The following is an 11,898-nucleotide window of genomic DNA, read 5'->3' as shown; positions in this document are numbered from 1 at the left end:
ATCATCTCTTCCATCCATCATCATCATCTCTTCCATCATCTCTTCCATCCATCATCATCATCTCTTCCATCATCTCTTCCATCCATCATCATCATCTCTTCCCATCTCTTCCATCCATCATCATCATCTCTTCCCATCTCTTCCATCCATCATCATCATCTCTTCCCATCTCTTCCATCGATCATCATCATCTCTTCCCATCTCTTCCATCCATCATCATCATCTCTTCCATCCATCATCATCATCTCTTCCCATCTCTTCCATCCATCATCATCATCTCTTCCCATCTCTTCCATCCATCATCATCATCTCTTCCCATCTCTTCCATCCATCATCATCTCTCTTCCCATCTCTTCAATCCATCATCTCTCTTCCCATCTCTTCCATCCATCATCATCTCTCTTCCCATCTCTTCCATCCATCATCATCTCTCTTCCCATCTCTTCCATCTACATCATCATCTCTTCCATCATCTCTTCCATCCATCATCATCATCTCTTCCTATCATCTTATCCTAGCATCCTATCATCATCCTATCATCCTATCATCCTATCATCATCCTATCATCCTATCATCCTATCATCATCCTATCATCCTATCATCCTATCATCCTATCATATTCCTATCATCCTATCATCCTATCATCATCCTATCATCATCCTATCATCATCCTATCATCCCATCATCCCTTCCCATCTCTTCCATCATCCCATCATCCCTTCCCATCTCTTCCATCATCCCATCATCCCTTCCCATCTCTTCCATCATCCCATCATCCCTTCCCATCTCTTCCATCATCCCATCATCCCTTCCCATCTCCTACATCATCCCATCATCCCTTTCCATCTCTTCCATCATCCCATCATCCCTTCCCATCTCTTCCATCATCCCATCATCTCTTCCCATCTCTTCCATCATCCCATCATCTCTTCCCATCTCTTCCATCATCCCATCATCTCTTCCCATCTCTTTAATCATCCCATCATCCCTTCATCTCTTCCCATCTCTTCCATCATCCCATCATCTCTTCCCATCTCTTCCATCATCCCATCATCTCTTCCCATCTCTTCCCATCATCCCATCATCTCATCCCATCATCTCTTCCATCATCCCATCATCCTCATCCCATCATCTCTTCCATCATCCCATCATCTCTTCCCATCTCTTCCATCATCCCATCATCTCTTCCCATCTCTTCCATCATCCATCATCTCTTCCCATCTCTTCCCATCATCCCATCATCCCATCATCTCTTCCCATCATCCCATCATCCCATAATCTCTTCCCATCATCCCATCATCCCATCATCTCTTCCATCCATCATCCCATCATCATCATCATCTCTTCCCATCTCTTCCATCCATCATCATCATCTCTTCCCATCTCTTCCCATCTCTTCCATCATCCCATCATCTCTTCCCATCTCTTCCATCATCCCATCATCTCTTCCCATCTCTTCCATCATCCCATCATCTCTTCCCATCTCTTCCATCATCCCATCATCTCTTCCCATCTCTTCCATCATCCCATCATCTCTTCCCATCTCTTCCATCATCTCTTCCATCCATCATCATCATCATCTCTTCCATCATCTCTTCCATCCATCATCATCATCTCTTCCTATCATCTCATCCTACCATCCTATCATCATCCTATCATCCTATCATCCTATCATCCTATCATCATCCTATCATCCTATCATCCTATCATCCTATCATCCTATCATCATCCTATCATCCTATCATCCTATCATCCTATCATCATCCTATCATCCTATCATCCTATCATCATCCTATCATCCTATCATCATCCTATCATCCTATCATCATCCTATCATCCTATCATCATCCTATCATCCTATCATCATCCTATCATCATCCTATCATCCTATAGTCCCATCATCCTATCATCCTATCATCCTATCATCCTATCATCATCCTATCATCCTATCATCCTATCATCATCCTATCATCCTATCATCCTATCATCATCCTATCATCCTATCATCCTATCATCCTATCATCATCCTATCATCCTATCATCCTATCATCCTATCATCATCCTATCATCCTATCATCCTATCATCCTATCATCCTATCATCATCCTATCATCCTATCATCCTATCATCATCCTATCATCCTATCATCCTATCATCATCCTATCATCCTATCATCCTATCATCATCCTATCATCCTATCATCCTATCATCCTATCATCATCCTATCATCATCCTATCATCCTATCATCCTATCATCATCCTATCATCCTATCATCCTATCATCCTATCATCCTATCATCATCCTATCATCCTATCATCCTATCATCATCCTAATCATCCTATTATCATCCTATCATCCTATCATCCTATCATCCTATCATCCTTTCATCCTATCATCCTATCATCATCCTATCATCCTATCATCCTATCATCATCCTATCATCCTATCATCATCCTATCATCCTATCATCATCCTATCATCCTATCATCCTATCATCCTATCATCCTATCATCATCCTATCATCATCCTATCATCCTATCATCCTATCATCCTATCATCCTATCATCCTATCATCCTATCATCCTATCATCATCCTATCATCCTATCATCTCTTCCTCATCCTATCATCCTATCATCTCTCCATCCATCATCATAATCTCTTCCATCATCTCTTCCATCCATCATCATCATCTCTTCCATCATCTCTTCCATCCATCATCATCATCTCTCCATCATCTCTTCCATACATCATCATCATCTCTCCATCATCTCTTCCATCCATCATCATCATCTCTTCCATCCATCATCATCATCTCTTCCATAATCTCTTCCATCCATCATCATCATCTCTTCCATCATCTCTTCCATCCATCATCATCATCTCTGCCTATCATCTCATCCTATCATCCTATCAACATCCTATCATCCTATCATCCTATCATCCTATCATCATCCTATCATCCTATCATCCTATCATCATCCTATCATCCTATCATCATCCTATCATCATCCTATCATCCTATCATCCTATCATCCTATCATCCTATCATCATCCTATCATCCTATCATCCTATCATCCTATCATCCTATCATCCTATCATCATCCTATCATCCTATCATCCTATCATCATCCTATCATCCTATCATCATCCTATCATCCTATCATCATCCTATCATCCTATCATCCTATCATCCTATCATCATCCTATCATCATCCTATCATCCTATAGTCCTATCATCCTATCATCCTATCATCCAATCATCCTATCATCATCCTATCATCACCCTATCATCCTATCATCATCCTATCATCCTATCATAATCCTATCATCCTATCATCCTATCATCCTATCATCATCCTATCAATCCTATCATCCTATCATCCTAACATCCTATCATCCTATCATCCTATCATCATCCTATCATCCTATCATCCTATCATCATCCTATCATCCTATCATCCTATCATCCTATCATCCTATCATCATCCTATCATCCTATCATCCTATCATCCTATCATCATCCTATCATCCTATCATCCTATCATCCTATCATCCTATCATCATCCTATCATCCTATCATCCTATCATCCTATCATCCTATCATCATCCTATCATCCTATCATCATCCTATCATCATCCTATCATCCTATCATCCTATCATCATCCTATCATCCTATCATCCTATCATCCTATCATCATCCTATCATCCTATCATCATCCTATCATCCTATCATCCTATCATCCTATCATCCTATCATCATCCTATCATCCTATCATCCTATCATCATCCTATCATCCTATCATCATCCTATCATCCTATCATCCTATCATCATCCTATCATCCTATCATCCTATCATCATCCTATCATCCTATCATCATCCTATCATCCTATCATCATCCTATCATCCTATCATCCTATCATCCTATCATCATCCTATCATCATCCTATCATCCTATCATCCTATCATCCTATCATCCTATCATCATCCTATCATCACCCTATCATCCTATCATCATCCTATCATCCTATCATAATCCTATCATCCTATCATCCTATCATCCTATCATCATCCTATCATCCTATCATCCTATCATCATCCTATCATCCTATCATCCTATCATCCTATCATCCTATCATCATCCTATCATCCTATCATCCTATCATCATCCTATCATCCTATCATCCTATCATCATCCTATCATCCTATCATCCTATCATCCTATCATCCTATCATCATCCTATCATAATATCATCCTATCATCATCCTATCATCCTATCATCCTATCATCCTATCATCATCCTATCATCCTATCATCATCCTATCATCCTATCATCCTATCATCATCCTATCATCCTATCATCATCCTATCATCCTATCATCCTATCATCCTATCATCCTTTCATCCTATCATCCTATCATCATCCTATCATCCTATCATCCTATCATCATCCTACCATCCTATCATCATCCTATCATCCTATCATCATCCTATCATCCTATCATCCTATCATCCTATCATCCTATAATCATCCTATCATCATCCTATCATCCTATAGTCCTATCATCCTATCATCCTATCATCCTATCATCCTATCATCCTATCATCATCCTATCATCACCCTATCATCCTATCATCATCCTATCATCCTATCATAATCCTATCATCCTATCATCCTATCATCATCCTATCATCCTATCATCCTATCATCCTATCATCATCCTATCATCCTATCATCATCCTATCATCCTATCATCATCCTATCATCCTATCATCCTATCATCCTATCATCATCCTATCATCCTATCATCATCCTATCATCATCCTATCATCCTATCATCCTATCATCATCCACTCATCCTATCATCCTATCATCCTATCATCTCATCCTATCATCCTATAATCCTATCATTTCATCCTATCATCATCCTATCATCATCCTATCATCTCATCCTATCATCATCCTATCATCCTATCATCCTATCATCTCTTCCTTCATCCTATCATCCTATCATCTCTTCCATCCATCATCATCATCTCTTCCATCCATCATCATCATCTCTTCCATCATCTCTTCCATCCATCATCATCATCTCTTCCATCATCTCTTCCATCCATCATCATCATCTCTTCCCATCTCTTCCATCCATCATCATCATCTCTTCCCATCTCTTCCATCCATCATCATCATCTCTTCCCATCTCTTCCATCCATCATCATCATCTCTTCCATCATCTCTTCCATCCATCATCATCATCTCTTCCATCATCTCTTCCATCCATCATCATCATCTCTTCCATCATCTCTTCCATCCATCATCATCATCTCTTCCCATCTCTTCCATCCATCATGATCATCTCTTCCCATCTCTTCCATCCATCATCATCATCTCTTCCCATCTCTTCCATCCATCATCATCATCTCTTCCCATCTCTTCCATCCATCATCATCATCTCTTCCCATCTCTTCCATCCATCATCATCATCTCTTCCCATCTCTTCCATCCATCATCATCATCTCTTCCCATCTCTTCCATCCATCATCATCATCTCTTCCCATCTCTTCCATCCATCATCATCATCTCTTCCCATCTCTTCCATCCATCATCATCATCTCTTCCCATCTCTTCCATCCATCATCATCATCTCTTCCCATCTCTTCCATCCATCATCATCATGTCTTCCATCATCTCTTCCATCCATCATCATCATCTCTTCCCATCTATTCCATCATCCCATCATCTCTTCCCATCTCTTCCCATCTCTTCCATCCATCATCATCATCTCTTCCCATCTCTTCCATCCATCATCATCATCTCTTCCATCCATCATCATCATCTCTTCCCATCTCTTCCATCCATCATCATCATCTCTTCCCATCTCTTCCATCCATCATCATCATCTCTTCCCATCTCTTCCATCCATCATCATCTCTCTTCCCATCTCTTCAATCCATCATCATCTCTCTTCCCATCTCTTCCATCCATCATCATCTCTCTTCCCATCTCTTCCATCCATTATCATCTCTCTTCCCATCTCTTCCATCCATCATCTTCTCTCTTCCCATCTCTTCCATCCATCATCATCTCTCTTCCCATCTCTTCCATCCATCATCATCTCTCTTCCCATCTCTTCCATCCATCATCATCTCTCTTCCCATCTCTTCCATCCATCATCATCATCTCTTCCATCATCTCTTCCATCCATCATCATCCTCATCTCTTCCATCATCTCTTCCATCCATCATCATCATCTCAGCCATCATCTCTTCCATCCATCATCATAATCTCTTCCATAATCTCTTCCATCCATCATCATCATCTCTTCCATCATCTCTTCCATCCATCATCATCATCTCTTCCTATCATCTCATCCTACCATCCTATCATCATCCTATCATCCTATCATCCTATCATCATCCTATCATCCTATCATCCTATCATCCTATCATCATCCTATCATCCTATCATCCTATCATCCTATCATCCTATCATCATCCTATCATCCTATCATCCTATCATCATCCTATCATCCTATCATCATCCTATCATCCTATCATCATCCTATCATCCTATCATCCTATCATCCTATCATCCTATCATCATCCTATCATCATCCTATCATCCTATAGTCCTATCATCCTATCATCCTATCATCCTATCATCATCCTATCATCACCCTATCATCCTATCATCATCCTATCATAATCCTATCATCCTATCATCCTATCATCAACCTATCATCCTATCATCCTATCATCCTAACATCCTATCATCCTATCATCCTATCATCATCCTATCATCCTATCATCCTATCATCATCCTATCATCCTATCATCCTATCATCATCCTATCATCATCCTATCATCCTATCATCCTATCATCATCCTATCATCCTATCATCCTATCATCATCCTATCATCCTATCATCCTATCATCCTATCATCATCCTATCATCCTATCATCCTATCATCATCCTATCATCCTATCATCCTATCATCATCCTATCATCCTATCATCCTATCATCATCCTATCATCCTATCATCATCCTATCATCCTATCATCCTATCATCCTTTCATCCTATCATCCTATCATCATCCTATCATCCTATCATCCTATCATCATCCTATCATCCTATCATCATCCTATCATCCTATCATCATCCTATCATCCTATCATCCTATCATCCTATCATCATCATATCATCATCCTATCATCCTATAGTCCTATCATCCTATCATCCTATCATCCTATCATCCTATCATCCTATCATCCTATCATCATCCTATCATCACCCTATCATCCTATCATCATCCTATCATCCTATCATAATCCTATCATCCTATCATCCTATCATCGTCCTATCATCCTATCATCCTATCATCCTATCATCCTATCATCATCCTATCATCCTATCATCCTATCATCATCCTATCATCCTATCATCCTATCATCCTATCATCATCCTATCATTCTATCATCCTATCATCACCCTATCATCCTATCATCCTATCATCCTATCATCCTATCATCCTATCATCCTATCATCATCCTATCATCCTATCATCCTATCATCCTATCATCCTATCATCATCCTATCATCCTATCATCCTATCATCATCCTATTATCCTATCATCCTATCATCATCCTATCATCCTATCATCATCCTATCATCATCCTATCATCCTATCATCCTATCATCCTATCATCCTATAATCATCCTCTCATCCTATCATCCTATCATCCTATCATCTCATCCTATCATCCTATAATCCTATCATCTCATCCTATCATCATCCTATCATCTCATCCTATCATCATCCTATCATCCTATCATCCTATCATCTCTTCCTTCATCCTATCATCCTATCATCTCTTCCATCCATCATCATCATCTCTTCCATCATCTCTTCCATCCATCATGATCATCTCTTCCCATCTCTTCCATCCATCATCATCATCTCTTCCCATCTCTTCCATCCATCATCATCATCTCTTCCCATCTCTTCCATCCATCATCATCATCTCTTCCCATCTCTTCCATCCATCATCATCATCTCTTCCCATCTCTTCCATCCATCATCATCATCTCTTCCCATCTCTTCCATCCATCATCATCATCTCTTCCCATCTCTTCCATCCATCATCATCATCTCTTCCCATCTCTTCCATCCATCATCATCATCTCTTCCCATCTCTTCCATCCATCATCATCATCTCTTCCCATCTCTTCCATCCATCATCATCATGTCTTCCATCATCTCTTCCATCCATCATCATCATCTCTTCCCATCTATTCCATCATCCCATCATCTCTTCCCATCTCTTCCCATCTCTTCCATCCATCATCATCATCTCTTCCCATCTCTTCCATCCATCATCATCATCTCTTCCATCCATCATCATCATCTCTTCCCATCTCTTCCATCCATCATCATCATCTCTTCCCATCTCTTCCATCCATCATCATCATCTCTTCCCATCTCTTCCATCCATCATCATCTCTCTTCCCATCTCTTCAATCCATCATCATCTCTCTTCCCATCTCTTCCATCCATCATCATCTCTCTTCCCATCTCTTCCATCCATTATCATCTCTCTTCCCATCTCTTCCATCCATCATCTTCTCTCTTCCCATCTCTTCCATCCATCATCATCTCTCTTCCCATCTCTTCCATCCATCATCATCTCTCTTCCCATCTCTTCCATCCATCATCATCTCTCTTCCCATCTCTTCCATCCATCATCATCATCTCTTCCATCATCTCTTCCATCCATCATCATCCTCATCTCTTCCATCATCTCTTCCATCCATCATCATCATCTCAGCCATCATCTCTTCCATCCATCATCATAATCTCTTCCATAATCTCTTCCATCCATCATCATCATCTCTTCCATCATCTCTTCCATCCATCATCATCATCTCTTCCTATCATCTCATCCTACCATCCTATCATCATCCTATCATCCTATCATCCTATCATCATCCTATCATCATCCTATCATCCTATCATCCTATCATCATCCTATCATCCTATCATCCTATCATCCTATCATCCTATCATCATCCTATCATCCTATCATCCTATCATCATCCTATCATCCTATCATCATCCTATCATCCTATCATCATCCTATCATCCTATCATCCTATCATCCTATCATCCTATCATCATCCTATCATCATCCTATCATCCTATAGTCCTATCATCCTATCATCCTATCATCCTATCATCATCCTATCATCACCCTATCATCCTATCATCATCCTATCATAATCCTATCATCCTATCATCCTATCATCAACCTATCATCCTATCATCCTATCATCCTAACATCCTATCATCCTATCATCCTATCATCATCCTATCATCCTATCATCCTATCATCATCCTATCATCCTATCATCCTATCATCATCCTATCATCCTATCATCCTATCATCCTATCATCATCCTATCATCCTATCATCCTATCATCATCCTATCATCCTATCATCCTATCATCCTATCATCATCCTATCATCCTATCATCCTATCATCATCCTATCATCCTATCATCCTATCATCATCCTATCATCCTATCATCCTATCATCCTATCATCATCCTATCATCCTATCATCCTATCATCATCCTATCATCCTATCATCCTATCATCATCCTATCATCCTATCATCCTATCATCATCCTATCATCCTATCATCATCCTATCATCCTATCATCCTATCATCCTATCATCCTTTCATCCTATCATCCTATCATCATCCTATCATCCTATCATCCTATCATCATCCTATCATCCTATCATCATCCTATCATCCTATCATCCTATCATCCTATCATCATCATATCATCATCCTATCATCCTATAGTCTTATCATCCTATCATCCTATCATCCTATCATCCTATCATCCTATCATCCTATCATCATCCTATCATCACCCTATCATCCTATCATCATCCTATCATCCTATCATAATCCTATCATCCTATCATCCTATCATCGTCCTATCATCCTATCATCCTATCATCCTATCATCCTATCATCATCCTATCATCCTATCATCCTATCATCATCCTATCATCCTATCATCCTATCATCCTATCATCATCCTATCATCCTATCATTCTATCATCCTATCATCACCCTATCATCCTATCATCCTATCATCCTATCATCCTATCATCCTATCATCATCCTATCATCCTATCATCCTATCATCCTATCATCCTATCATCATCCTATCATCCTATCATCCTATCATCATCCTATTATCCTATCATCCTATCATCATCCTATCATCCTATCATCATCCTATCATCATCCTATCATCCTATCATCCTATCATCCTATCATCCTATAATCATCCTCTCATCCTATCATCCTATCATCCTATCATCTCATCCTATCATCCTATAATCCTATCATCTCATCCTATCATCATCCTATCATCTCATCCTATCATCATCCTATCATCCTATCATCCTATCATCTCTTCCTTCATCCTATCATCCTATCATCTCTTCCATCCATCATCATCATCTCTTCCATCATCTCTTCCATCCATCATCATCATCTTTTCCATCATCTCTTCCATCCATCATCATCATCTCTTCCATCATCTCTTCCATCCATCATCATCATCTCTTCCATCATCTCTTCCATCCATCATCATCATCTCTTCCCATCTCTTCCATCCATCATCATCATCTCTTCCCATCTCTTCCATCCATCATCATCATCTCTTCCCATCTCTTCCATCCATCATCATCATCTCTTCCCATCTCTTCCATCCATCATCATCATCTCTTCCCATCTCTTCCATCCATCATCATCATCTCTTCCCATCTCTTCCATCCATCATCATCATCTCTTCCATCCATCATCATCATCTCTTCCCATCTCTTCCATCCATCATCATCATCTCTTCCCATCTCTTCCATCCATCATCATCATCTCTTCCCATCTCTTCCATCCATCATCATCTCTCTTCCCATCTCTTCAATCCATCATCATCTCTCTTCCCATCTCTTCCATCCATCATCATCTCTCTTCCCATCTCTTCCATCCATCATCATCTCTCTTCCCATCTCTTCCATCTACATCATCATCTCTTCCATCATCTCTTCCATCCATCATCATCATCTCTTCCTATCATCTTATCCTAGCATCCTATCATCATCCTATCATCCTATCATCCTATCATCATCCTATCATCCTATCATCCTATCATCATCCTATCATCCTATCATCATCCTATCATCCTATCATCCTATCATCCTATCATCCTATCATCATCCTATCATCCTATCATCCTATCATCCTATCATCATCCTATCATCCTATCATCATATCATCATCCTATCATCCTATCATCCTATCATCATGCTATCATCCTATCATCCTATCATCATCCTATCATCCTATCATCATCCTATCATCCTATCATCCTATCATCCTTTCATCCTATCATCCTATCATCATCCTATCATCCTTTCATCCTATCATCATCCTATCATCCTATCATCATCCTATCATCCTATCATCATCCTATCATCCTATCATCCTAGCATCCTATCATCATCATATCATCATCCTATCATCCTATAGTCCTATCATCCTATCATCCTATCATCCTATCATCCTATCATCCTATCATCCTTCAATCCATCATCATCTCTCTTCCCATCTTTTCCATCCATCATCATCTCTCTTCCCATCTCTTCCATCCATCATCATCTCTCTTCCCATCTCTTCCATCTACATCATCATCTCTTCCATCATCTCTTCCATCCATCATCATCATCTCTTCCTATCATCTTATCCTAGCATCCTATCATCATCCTATCATCCTATCATCCTATCATCATCCTATCATCCTATCATCCTA

The sequence above is a fragment of the Pleuronectes platessa genome, chromosome 18 (assembly GCF_947347685.1).
Source record: "Pleuronectes platessa chromosome 18, fPlePla1.1, whole genome shotgun sequence".
Lineage (NCBI taxonomy): Eukaryota > Metazoa > Chordata > Actinopteri > Pleuronectiformes > Pleuronectidae > Pleuronectes > Pleuronectes platessa.
Note: the sequence above shows the minus strand (reverse complement) of the source record.